Genomic DNA, 12,052 nt, shown 5'->3' on the forward strand with positions numbered 1-12,052 from the left:
GCCATCAGGAAGTTTAGACTTGAAATTAGATGAAGGTTTCTAACCATCAGAGGAGTGAGTTCTGGAACAGCCTTCCAGGGGAAGCAGTGGGGGCAAAAAGACATATCTGGCTTCAAGACTAAGCTTGATAGTTTATGGAGGGGGATGGTATGATGGATAGCCTAATTTTGGCAATTAATTGATCTTTTGACTATTAGCGGTAAATATGCCCAATGGCCTGTGATGGGATGTTAGATGGGGTGGGATCTGAGTTACTACAGAGAATTCTTTCCTGGGTGTCTGGCTGGTGAGTCTTGCCCACATGCTCAGGGTTTAGCTGATCGCCATATTTGGTGGGGTCGGGAAGGAATTTTCCTCTAGGGCAGATTGGCAGAGCCCCTGGGGGTTTTCACCTTCCTCTGCAGTGAGGGGCATGGGTCACTTGCTGGAGGATCCTCTGCACGTTGAAGTCTTTAAACCATGATTTGAGGACTTCAGTAGCTCAGACATAGGTTAGGGGTTTATTACAGGAGTGGGTGGGTGAGATTCTGTGTCCTGTGTTGTGCAGGAGGTCAGACTATTTGATCATAATGGTCCCTTCTGACCTTAAAGTCTATGACTTTATGACAAGGCTGACCTGCTCCTGGTGGGGTGTGGGGATGAGGGTGAGAAGCCAGGGCAGCTGGACCCCACTCTTTGGTGGGCGAGAAGCCTCAGGTAGCTTCCCCCTGCTCTCAGCGGGGAACGAGGAGGGGAGAAGCCCCAGGCAGCAATTAATCACAATTAATTTTTTTTAGGGCTGTCAATTAATCGCACTTAACTCGCATGATTAACTCAAAATTAACTGTGATTTAAAAAAATCATGATTAATCATACTGTTAAACAATAGAATACCAAATAAAATTTATTAAATATTTTTGGATGTTTTTCTACATTTTCAAATATATTGATTTCTATTACAACACAGAATACAAAGTGTATTGTGCTTACTTTATATTATTTTTATGACAAATATTTGCACTGTAAAAATGATAAACAAAAGAAACAGTATGTTTCAATTCATCTCATACAAGAACTGTAGTGCACTCTCTTTAGTGAAAGTGTAACTTTCCAATGTAGATTTGTTTTTTTGTTACCTAACTGCACTCAAAACAATTTAAAACTTTGGAGCCTACAAATTCACTCAGTCCTACTTCTTGTTCCGCCAATTGCTAAGACAAACAAGTTTGTTTACATTTATGGGAGATACTGCTGACTGCTTCTTATTTACAATGTCACCTGAAAGTGAGAGTAGGTGTTTGCATGGCACTTTTGTAGCTGGCATTGCAAGGTATTTACGTGCCAGATATACTAAACATTCATATGCCCCTTCATGCTTCATACACCATTCCAGAGGACATGCTTCCATGCTGCTGATGCTCTTTTTTAAAAAAAAATGCATTAATTAAATTTGTGACTGAACTCCTTGGGAGAGAATTGTATGTCCCCTGTTCTGTTTTACCCATGTTCTGCCATGTATTTCATGTGTATAGCAGTCTCGGATGACAATTTAGCACATGTTCGTTTTAAGAACACTTTCACAGCAGATTTGACAAAACACAAAGAAGGTACCAGTGTGAGATTTCCAAGGATAAATACAGCTCTTGACTCAAGTCTTCCAAAATCTGAGAGAGATGAGGTATGGTGCAAGCTTTCAGATGTCTTAAAAGATCAGCACTGCGGAAACTACAGAACTCAAACCACCAAAAAAGAAAATCAGCTTTCTGCTGGTGACATCTGACTCAGATGGTGAAAATGAACATGCGTCAGTCCGCTCTGCTTTGGATTGTTATTGAGCAGAACCTGTCATCAGCATGGACGCGTGTGTTCTGGAATGGTGGTTGAAGCATGAAGGGACATATGAATCTTTAGTACATTTGTCCCACAAATGTCTTGTGATGCCAGCTACAATAGTGCCATGCGAATGCCTGTTCTCACTTTCAGGTGACATAAACAAGACTTGGACAGCATTATCTCCTGCAAATTTAACCAAACTTGTTTGTCTGAGTGATTGGCTGAAGTAGGACTGAGTGGATTTGTAGGTCCTAAAGTTTTATATTGTGTTGTTTTTGAATGCAGTTATTTTTTGTATATAATTCTACATTTATAAGTTCAACTTTCAATATAAATAGATTGCACTATAGTACTTTTATTAGGTGAATTGAAATATACTATTTCTTTTTGTTTTTTATAGTACAAATATTTGTCAAAAAAAAAAGTGAGCACTGTACATTGTGTTCTCTCTTGTAATTGAAATCAATATATTTGAAAATGTAGAAAACATCCAAAAATATTTAAATAAATGGTACTCTATTAACAATGTGATAAATCATGCAATTACTTTTTTTAATTGTTTGACAGCCCTAATTTGGTCATGTTAATCGTGTGAGTTAACTGTGATTAATTGATAGTCCTAAACAATAGTTATAAGTTAGTCCCCTACACAGAGTGAATTTAACACACCACACTCCCTGCCTCACCATGTGAAAATTCTTCCCAGGAAGCCAGTGATAGGCATATGTGGTAAGTATATGCCTTGAAGTGCAAGTGCATGGTTTTGTGTTTTTAATCCTACTTGATTACTAATTAGCTTTTGGCCTCAGTGAGATCTTTTGGCAATGAGTTGCACAGATTAATTATGTATTGTACTACAGAAACAAGAGTCCTATAAATCACTTTTAAAGTTTACTTTTCAATTTGGTTGGATGTCCCTATTTTCTAAATGAGAGAGAGAGAAAGATAGGAGTGCCTGATTTATCCTGGTCTGTGCTGTTAATTTTGCGTCAGGGATAGGGTTGTCAACCCTCTTGGATTGTCTTGGAGTCTCTAGGAATCAGGCTCGATCTCCCAGAGGCTGCTGAAGCCAATCTGGTCGACTTTTTTTTTTTTGTTTGTTTGTTTTTTTAGGCCGCTAAAAGTCCGGTGGTGCTCTGGGACTAATGGGAGTTGGGGGGGCAGTGCCTGCAGGCAGGTGCAGTGCACGGAGCCGCCTGGCTGCCCCTTAGCCTAGGAGCCAGATGTGCTGGCTGCTTCTCAGGAGCTGCCCAAGGTAAGCACTGTCTGGCTGGAGCCCACACCTCAACCCCTGTCCCAGCCTGGTGAAAGTGAGTGAGGATGTGGGAGACCAAGTGATGGAGGAAGGGGGGATGGAGTGAGTGCAGGCGGGGCCTTGGGGAAGGGTGGGACAAGGGTGTCTGGGTTTGTGTGATTAGACAGTTGACAACCCTAATCCAGGGAATCTGCTGCATCAAGCTTGAAATTGCTATGGTTTCTCTTTTCTCTCTCCCCATTCCAAGTTGCTCATACAAGACATTCAATTAATTTACATAGGAAGTACTATCTGCCTGTTGGGCACACCTGGTGAACCATACTGATGTTGCCTGGTGCCCCCATTTTTTCCTTTTCCTCAAGTTTTCTCAGCAGCTGTCTGAGGGCTCTATCTCCAGGTTATTTATTTATTTTTGTCTTTTAACCAACTTCTCCATCTTTGTGCAGCTGGTCTCTGACAGGAAGTGAATCCCAAGGGGAGCAAGATGACCGGAGACTCCTCTTGCCTGGCAATATAGCCTTAGTTAAAGGGTAACTTTGCTCCTGCTTTAAATCAGATGGTTTAGATTACCTCTTTCTTAATGAAGACAGACATGAAGGTCTTGGTTGAATTGATTCACTCCGTTCATTAAAATAGCTTAGCCAGTTCAACCTCACTTTTGCCATCTTGAAGAAAATTGACTTCAGGTGGTCCATCCCTGATATGAATTGGTTCATCAGTAACAAGTCGTCTTAAATTTGATAATTTCACTTGTTAAAGGCCGCACTGCAGCTATTAAACTTATGACATGGACTTCCTATTGACAATCCCTCCATATGTCAGTTGTTACTTTACTGGTGGCGATCACTGTATTATCTCTGTGTGGGAAAACCTTTGTCAGGTTTGCATGGCTGATGAGATGGAAACATGAGCCTTACATGGCTCAGGGCAGGTGGTGTCCTTTGGAATTCCAGATCAACATCAACCTCATGAGCTGTCAGCCTTCTTCTTAGGGTCCCTCTAGGAACTGCAGTCATTCATATGGAGAGCTACAGCAACCACTATGGATTAGCTCAGCCATCAAGATGGACCAAAAAATGAAAGCCAGGGGACAGTGTTTCAAGTGCAGAAGATTCTAATGTTTGCCTGACATTGAAGCCAGATGTGGGAGAAAATAAGTAAAGACCTGATGGTATAAATCAGATTCCATCATTGGTAATCTTGTTGGTGGATTTACGGAAGGACCAAGTCCTTGTCCTGGCATTGGCACCCACAGGCCTGAAGAATGGACACTCTGTCGTTTCTCTGTCTGAATCTATAGAGAGATGCTTTTCCATTCTTTATCTACGTATAGTTAGGGTGGCCAGAAAGATCAGCTAGGACTGAACTTTAAGTCTTACTTCCTGGCCCCAGATGCACATGTAAGAATGTCAAATGTGGATACTGCCAATTTCTCAGGACCTCATTCATCAAGGTCACTTGATACTTCCAGTTCTGAACAACCATATCTCTTAGATGGTTACTGTCAGAATGACCACTTTTATAAAAGTGAACATTATCCAGAAACACTTCCATCAACTGATCTTACAGGGGAATTTGGAGGACTTGGAATCTAGTATATTAGAAAGAAGATCATCTGTGTTCTGAACTTCCTTCTAGACGGTTTAATTTTTTTTCTTTCCCCGTAAGATTCTGAGCTCTAGTTTCTTCAGAGAATAATTCTTAGCCTTGAGCAAGATGTCTTATCTTCCCGATTCTAGCTTGTTGCTTTATCTATATGCCCCATTTTCTGAAAGCAACATTGGTATAAAGACTGCCCTTTGCCAAGTAGAACAGTGGCATCTTTTACCAAACCCTTTTTTTGAGCCACTGTGAGAAATGTCCTTGTATTTCCTGACCTGAAAGTTTTACTTTCCTTTCTTGCTGTCACATAGACTTGAAGGTTTAACAAACTTTGGAGCCTTATCTTCAATTTATTTTCCAAATAAGGTTAATTAAAGAGAATGGAAAGAAAAATTGTGCCTTCCACTTAAACCAATCAACTATCTTGTTTCTTTCGAGGCCATGATATAATTTAGGACAAACAGTTGCACATTTCAGAGACAAGCAGGGCAATACAACTTTACTTACACAGAACTGAAAGGTGAGGAAGCCAGATGTTCTATGGTGTTTTATTAGAGACTTAGTAAGTGATGCAGAGTCATTTCTAGATGGATTGTCTATTTTCCAAGCTAACAAGGCATCTGAATGAGTCTCCAGAAGGTATAACCCCAGCAGAGTTACCGCTATTTTGTGAGTGGAAAAAATACCATGTCTCTTCAGATGAGATTTGCTGGGCAGCTACTGAGACTTCTGTACACTTTTATTCATGAAGTCCTACAAAACTCATGTAATTTTCTTCATCTGAGGTGACTTTCAGATTTAAAATCCTTCATTTGTTCATTATAGGTCATCTGTGGAGATCCTCTTTCCACTTGTTAAGGCATTTTCTCTTTTGTCTCCCAGTTGGCTATTCCTTATGGCTTGCTAACTCCCAGTAGTTCCAAGCATAATGGATCAGTGAATTCCCATGACAGACTAATGTATGTTTTACTCATCATTTTTTGTCTTCTCTAATGAGAATAATCCTGGGTCCTCACAGAGCATTTATGTTCAGCAACTTCTGAACTTCTGGTAACTGAGACTTCTTGTCACAGAGACAGATAGTATATCTGCCTTTATTTCATACTTTTCTTGTCCTGAAGGAGGAAAGGGGGATGGAGGTTTTCAACCTGTTGTCTTAAAATTTTTAATCTTTTTGTTTTTTCTCATTAGTTCTGGCAACATGGCTTGAGAGCAGTATCAGTGAAGTTCACTGGCCTTGCCTGTATAGGGTACTGACAAGCACACTGCAAGGGAGGGTTGGGAGGGAAGAGAGGAACTTCTTGCTAGCCTTAAAGACTTTGGAAAAGGCAGGAATAAAGCCAGTGGTTCCAAGCTTGATGGAGCAGCAGATTCCTATTCAGTGAAGGAAAAATTGCAGAGAAGGAAACTAATTTTATAATTTCCCCCCACAAGTCAAATTTAATGTTGGTTTGCAGTGGGATGCTGTAGCTCTCCACCTTCAAATGCAGATTAGTCTCCCCATGATGTAAATTGGCTGGATCTGTTGCTTGATGGCAATAGTATACAGCAAGCTTCTCTTAAATGGTTATTTATTCTGTAAATTTATTTTTTACATATTTTGCCAAAAGGTACTCCTAAAAATATTTTCTCTGGCTGATCTAATCCATCCTCTTCCACTCTCAGCAGGTGCAGTCATTTACTATCTGTGGATCTCAATTCTTGTTTCCCTGTATAGTTTTCTCCACTGCTTTTTGCTTGCCTTTTTGTAATCTTCTAAATATACTGAAAAAGTGAGGAGAGGGCAGTTGCAGTGCGCCTTTTTCTCATTATTATTCTGACTATAGAATGGTGGATTCATCAAATCCAGATTTGTCCAGATATTAGGCAATGCTCATCTGTTCACTTAAGCTCTTGTTTGCCTGATGATTGTGTGCATTGGGGATTTATATGTTTAGCTGATATTTTGTTAAAATTAAGTCATAAAAGAATTGCAAGTATATTTTAAAGTAGCAATTCACAAATTTTCATATGTACTCTACCTTTAGACAGTTCCATGGAACACATCCCATTACATTAGTGATGTATGGAAAGATGAAAGTAGTAATAGGTATGCTGTATTGGCAACAGGAGGAGAGGAGCCACCTGCCCCCCAAGGCTATACATGAGGATGAAACATAAGGTAGAGGTGGTCAGGGACTACTTCCTGTGCAGGATGAACGGAGATCCCTGCAAATCTGCAGATATCCGTGGACCATTTCTGTGGATTGGATGCAGATACAAAATTCGTATTTGCACAGGGCTCTAGACAGAGGCATTCATTTGCTGACCTTGACATGATGTACTAGGAACTGTGCTGTCTGCCTGGAGCCTGCATCCAAGACACTACAAGAGGTTGCCAAAGCACATTTGTCCTTCTGACCGCTACCCCTGTTACACTGTCATTTTTACCCAGGATGAGCATCATCCTGAGCAGCTGATCCTGATCAGATCAGTGGTGACAGGAGGGCTCTGGGAGAAAGGGTGAAGGTGGTAGTCCAGCAATCCTCCTGGTTGAGAATAAGCACCCAGGCAGGGACCCATGCATTCTGGAGGTGAAAGCATGCCTGCACAGATGGGGTTGATCATAGGCCTTTGCCTTCATCAATCATAGGATGCTATGCTGGGAAGGAAGAGATGAGACCCACCTGACAAAGAAGGGGGAGAACATCTTCACACACCAGCTCACCAACCGTGGGAGGAGGGTTTTAAACTAGGTTCAAAGGGGCAGGTGACAAAAGTGCACAGGTACATGTGTGTGTGGGGGTGTTTTGTTGTGTGTGTTGTGTTTTTTTTTTTTTTTTTTTAAAAACTTTAACAGAGCGCTAAAGGGGAGGGAAATGGAAAAGTATACTAGAGTAATAGGAGCAACAAGAGCGATAACGGGAATCTACTCAATATCTTAAATGTCTGTACAGAAATCCAAACAGTATGAGAATAAATAGGGAGAACTGGAAGTATTAATAAATATCAGGACCCTGTTCTCGAAGCCAGGCCTGCTGGGTTTTTTGGAACGCAAGCTTGGCTGTCGTGCCGTACTGACTTTTTGGGTTACCAGGGAATTCACAGGCTTGAGGAGGCCAACTTCCAGGGGTCCATGATCTGCTTCCTGATGGGCCCCCACAGTCTTGATCCTGATGGCTGGTGACTATGTTTAAATGTACTGCTTCCCTTCAGGCCTTGTCTGAGCTGCAACCCGTTGCCCATTAATTGCTATGCAGACCACCCTGCTTATATTGGTTGCTTGATTGTAACAGGAATCACTAAGACAACTGTCAGTCAGATCATTCAAGGCAGAACTTCCTGTGGCATGCAGGCTCTAGAGATTAGGGGTCATGGGGAGTGGCTAGGCTGCAGCTGCCAATGGATGGGAGTATGGGGATGTTGGTCCTGCAGGCCTAGGTTCAAGTCCTGCTGCTCTTACAACTGTGCCCAGCTCCCCACTGCGGAGGACACTAACTCTTTTATCTCCCACGTTTTCCACCTGCATGGCTGCGCAGACCACATTACTTTTGATGGGGGACCCCAGTTTGTCTCATGGTTTTGAAGGGCAGTATTCAACTTATTAGTGGTGCATCTTCATACCTCAGCCACCTATTATCTGCAAACTGATAGCTAATCAGAAAGAGGGAATCTAATACTGGAACAGTACTTACAGTGCTTCATATTTTTCCACCAAAATGATTAGGCCTTACTGATTCCATATACGGAATTCACATATAATAATGCTGACCGTGCCTTGACTCAGGTGAGCCTGGTTTTTTTTCTAACTATGATTTTCAACATTGTTTTCATTCTGCACTTCCTCCCCGCAGCCTCAGCTCTTATACATGACATCCCACAAACTCTCAAGAGAAGCCAAAGTGACACTTTGATGTGGCCAAAATGGTGTACCAGCATTATGCTTATTGCCCCACCAGGAAGGTCCCATTTTACGCAGTGTGGCAGAAGGTGTGGCCAAAACTTCAAAACAGACTAACCTGCCCGCAACCTGGACCACGAATATGTAGGTCCTTACCAGATCTGCAGACAAATCAACCTAGTAATCTTTGAGCTTCAGCTTTCCCTAACCTTAAAGCTGCATTCTGTATTTCATGCTTCCTTCTTTCACAATCCCTCCCCCAACCAAAAACAACCTCCTTTCGCACCAATTTAGATTCAGGACAAAAAGAGTATCTAGTTCATGAGCTGTGGACTCCAAGATATGCAAAGGAAAGTTGTAGTATTTTATCGGTTGTCCCTGAGAAGCGGAGCTGGGAACCAGATACCATGTACATACCCCTAAAAATAAAAAAAGATACACCCAGAGAAGCCTGGACCTCTGGTGTGAAGTTGCATCAAGTGGGAGGTTGTGATGTCAAGACCCTGGTTCTAACTTAGGCCCATTGGATTTTCAGGAAATAGCGTTGGATGTCATGCTGACACAGTGGGTTGTTACCAGAGAATTCAGAGACTTAGGTGGGCCAGCTTCCAGGGTTTTGTGACCTGCTTCCTGATTTGGCCACACAGTCTTGACCCTGAGTGGCTGGTGACAATAGGTTGTAGCTGAGGCCTGGCCTGACATGAGTGAGTAACACAGGGGAGGAGGCCTCATTCTTTGAAAGTTAGGATTAGGGAGGTACATGAATCATAGGCTGAAAACAGGATGTTCGTGCTAAATAAGATAAGTAAATAGGTCAGTAGGCTAAAAAAACAGAATGTGTGAGCCAACTAAGAAAAGAAGAACATCCAGGGCCTTATTTACTATGAACTAGATAACAAGGGACAAAATAAGTTAGGAATGTAAAGAGGAAGTTTAACTGTGGACAGTGCATTCTGCACAGGCATTACTGCAAAGTAGCCAAGCCAAATATATTTGATACAATGTATAGTAAATGCAATTAAATATGTAATGTGTATATAAAGGGAGAGGGTTTCTGTGTAACTTTGGAAGTGTGATGTATTCTGCATCCATCACCGCTCCGTTTGAATCTAAATCAGTGTAGGACTGCTGTATGGCAAATAAAGTTACCTGAGTGACGATGGCTCGAGTCAAACTGAGTTCTGGGGAAACTAAATGAAAAAAGGTCTCTGAGAGAATCCAAACATAAACAAACTGTTTCTCTCTTCTGGCCTTGCCCGAGCAACAAGCCATTGCGTGCTGGTTGCTACTCAGACTCACCCGACCCTACCTTACTGCCCTGTTTGACCTGGCCGTGCCCCTGCATCTGAGCCTGCTGCCTCACCTATGCTGCCTTGCTGCCCCACCCTTACCCTGCCAGCTGCCTTGCTTGCTTAGATTAGGTCTCATGATGACTGGACTCCTTGCATGAACGCTGATCACTAATCGAGACTGCCCTTTGATTTGCATAACTCTCGGTCATTATAATATGTAAGATAAAGTATGACTTAATTGGTATCACAGAGACTTGGTGGGATAAATCTTATCATGGAACACTGATAGAGGAGGGAAGAACAGGCAAGAAAAAAGAGGAGGAGATGCTGCATTATACATCAAGAATATATACACTTCTTATGAGTAAGACTCCGTGTTTGTGACAGAAGTAATGGATTCTGAGACTTCTGCAGCAGCCTGGTGTGGCTGGCCTGGGAGCTGCCTGAGCAGCTCGGGCAGCCCCTGGGCCAGTTGCACTCACTGCTGCTGGGGCAGTCTTGGGCTCTCCCACCTCCTAGCAGCAGAAGTTTGGGGGGCTCAGGGCTGGGGATTGAGGTGTGGGGCAGTACTTACCGGGGGGTGGGGCAGCTCCCTGCAAGCACGACAGCAACTCCCTTTTCTCAGCTCCTAGCTCCATGTGCTGCCTTTGCCCTCAGGCACTGCCCCCACAGCTCCCATTGTCTTCAGTTCCCAGCCAATGGGAGCTGCAGAACTGGGGCTTGGGGCGGAGCAGAGGCACCATGTGGAGCTAGGAGCTGGGGTTGCCATTTCATAGGAGCTGGGTAGGGAGTCTGCCCCAGTCCCTTCCCCCCCCATCCACCCGCCAGCACCTGTGATACCCCTGGAGCTGTGCCCCCCTCCCCCAGAGTGCCCCCTGGGCTGTGCCCCCCTCCCCAGTCCCTGCCATTCCCCTGGGCCATGCCCCCCTGCCCAACACCCAGGCTGGCCCACACTCCCCCCAGCACCCACGCCACCAGCATCCATGGTGCCCCCCAGTACTGCAGCCCCCCCTGCCCCAGGCCACCTCCCCCAGCACCTGCAGCACCCCCAGGGGCCTCTCCCTTGAGCTGCCTCCCCCATTTTAGTATATAGTAGAAGTCATGGACGGGTCACAGGCTGTGAATTTGTTTACTGCCTGTGACCTGTCCATGACTTTTACTTAAAATGCCTGTGACTAAAATGTAGCCTTAGTTATGAGGTCCAGAAGGAGGCAAGAGGCATGCTAGTTGAAAGTCTCTGGATAAAGATATAAAAGGGGTAAAAATAGAGGTGACATATGGTGGGGGTCCATTATAGCCCACCAAATAAGGAAAAGAAGTCGGTGAGTCATTTCTAGAACAAACAGAAACACAAGACCTGGTAATGCAGGACTTTTACAGATGTTTGGGTAAATATAAGGCAAAACATAAAATTTCCAATAAATTTTTTAGAATTGATTCTGATCAATAGAGAGGACTTGGTTCCGAAAGAGGAAGGTAATTTGGGTGAAAGAAAAAATGAAATGATAATTTCATGATTCTAAGGAACGAAAGGTATGAGAAGGAGAATAAGGCCTATAGACATCAAAAAAATGAACTTCAGTTTTCTGGGTTAACTGATGTGTCCCATAGGAAGACAATCTAAGGAAAAAGAGTTCAGGAGAGCTGGCAGTTTCTCAGAGAGACCATATTAAAGGTGCAACAGTTAAATATGTTGAAGTGAAGAAAATATAAGAAAACTGCAAGGGGTCAGTGTGACTCCATCGAGATTTCTTTCATGACCCGAAAGTCAAAAAGGAATACTACAAAAATTGGAAACATGGATAGATCACTAAGGCTTGGTACAAAAGAATAGCACAAGCATATAGGAATAAAATCAGAAAGGGTAAGGCACAAAATGAGTTACACCTAGCAAGGGAAATAAAAGGTAATAAGGGGTTTCTTTAAATACATTTGGAGCAAGAGAAAGATGAAGGAAGGTGTTTGCCTCTTAGGGGAAGGAGAGCTAATAATGAATGACCTGAAGAAGGCTGCAGTATTGAATGCCTATTTTACTTCCTTCTTCACTAAAAAAGGAAATTGTGATGAGATTCTCAACACAATTAATATTAACAATCAGAGGGAAAGAAGGCAAGCCAGAATGGGGAAAACAGGCTAAAGAAAAATGAGTTGGATGTATTAAAGTCATTAGGGACTAAGGTACTTCAGGAACTAGTTGAAGCAATCTCAGAA

The 12,052-nt window shown here is 42.9% G+C and overlaps 1 protein-coding gene across 4 annotated transcripts in view; it reads left to right on the forward strand.

Moving 5' to 3' along the window:
- Window positions 1–12,052, forward strand: part of BMAL1 (basic helix-loop-helix ARNT like 1) — a 104,859-nt gene that overhangs the window by 14,879 nt on the left and 77,928 nt on the right. For 2 of the 4 annotated variants that reach the window (XM_032791812.2, XM_032791810.2), the window contains exon 2: window positions 2,926–3,067. The exons of the other annotated variants lie outside the window; for them this stretch is intronic. The gene's annotated coding sequence lies outside the window, so the exon portion shown is untranslated. The remainder of the gene's footprint in view (window positions 1–2,925; window positions 3,068–12,052) is intronic. 4 annotated transcript variants of the gene reach the window in all.

Source organism: Chelonoidis abingdonii, chromosome 4 (genome assembly GCF_003597395.2).
Source record: "Chelonoidis abingdonii isolate Lonesome George chromosome 4, CheloAbing_2.0, whole genome shotgun sequence".
NCBI classification, from domain to species: domain Eukaryota; kingdom Metazoa; phylum Chordata; order Testudines; family Testudinidae; genus Chelonoidis; species Chelonoidis abingdonii.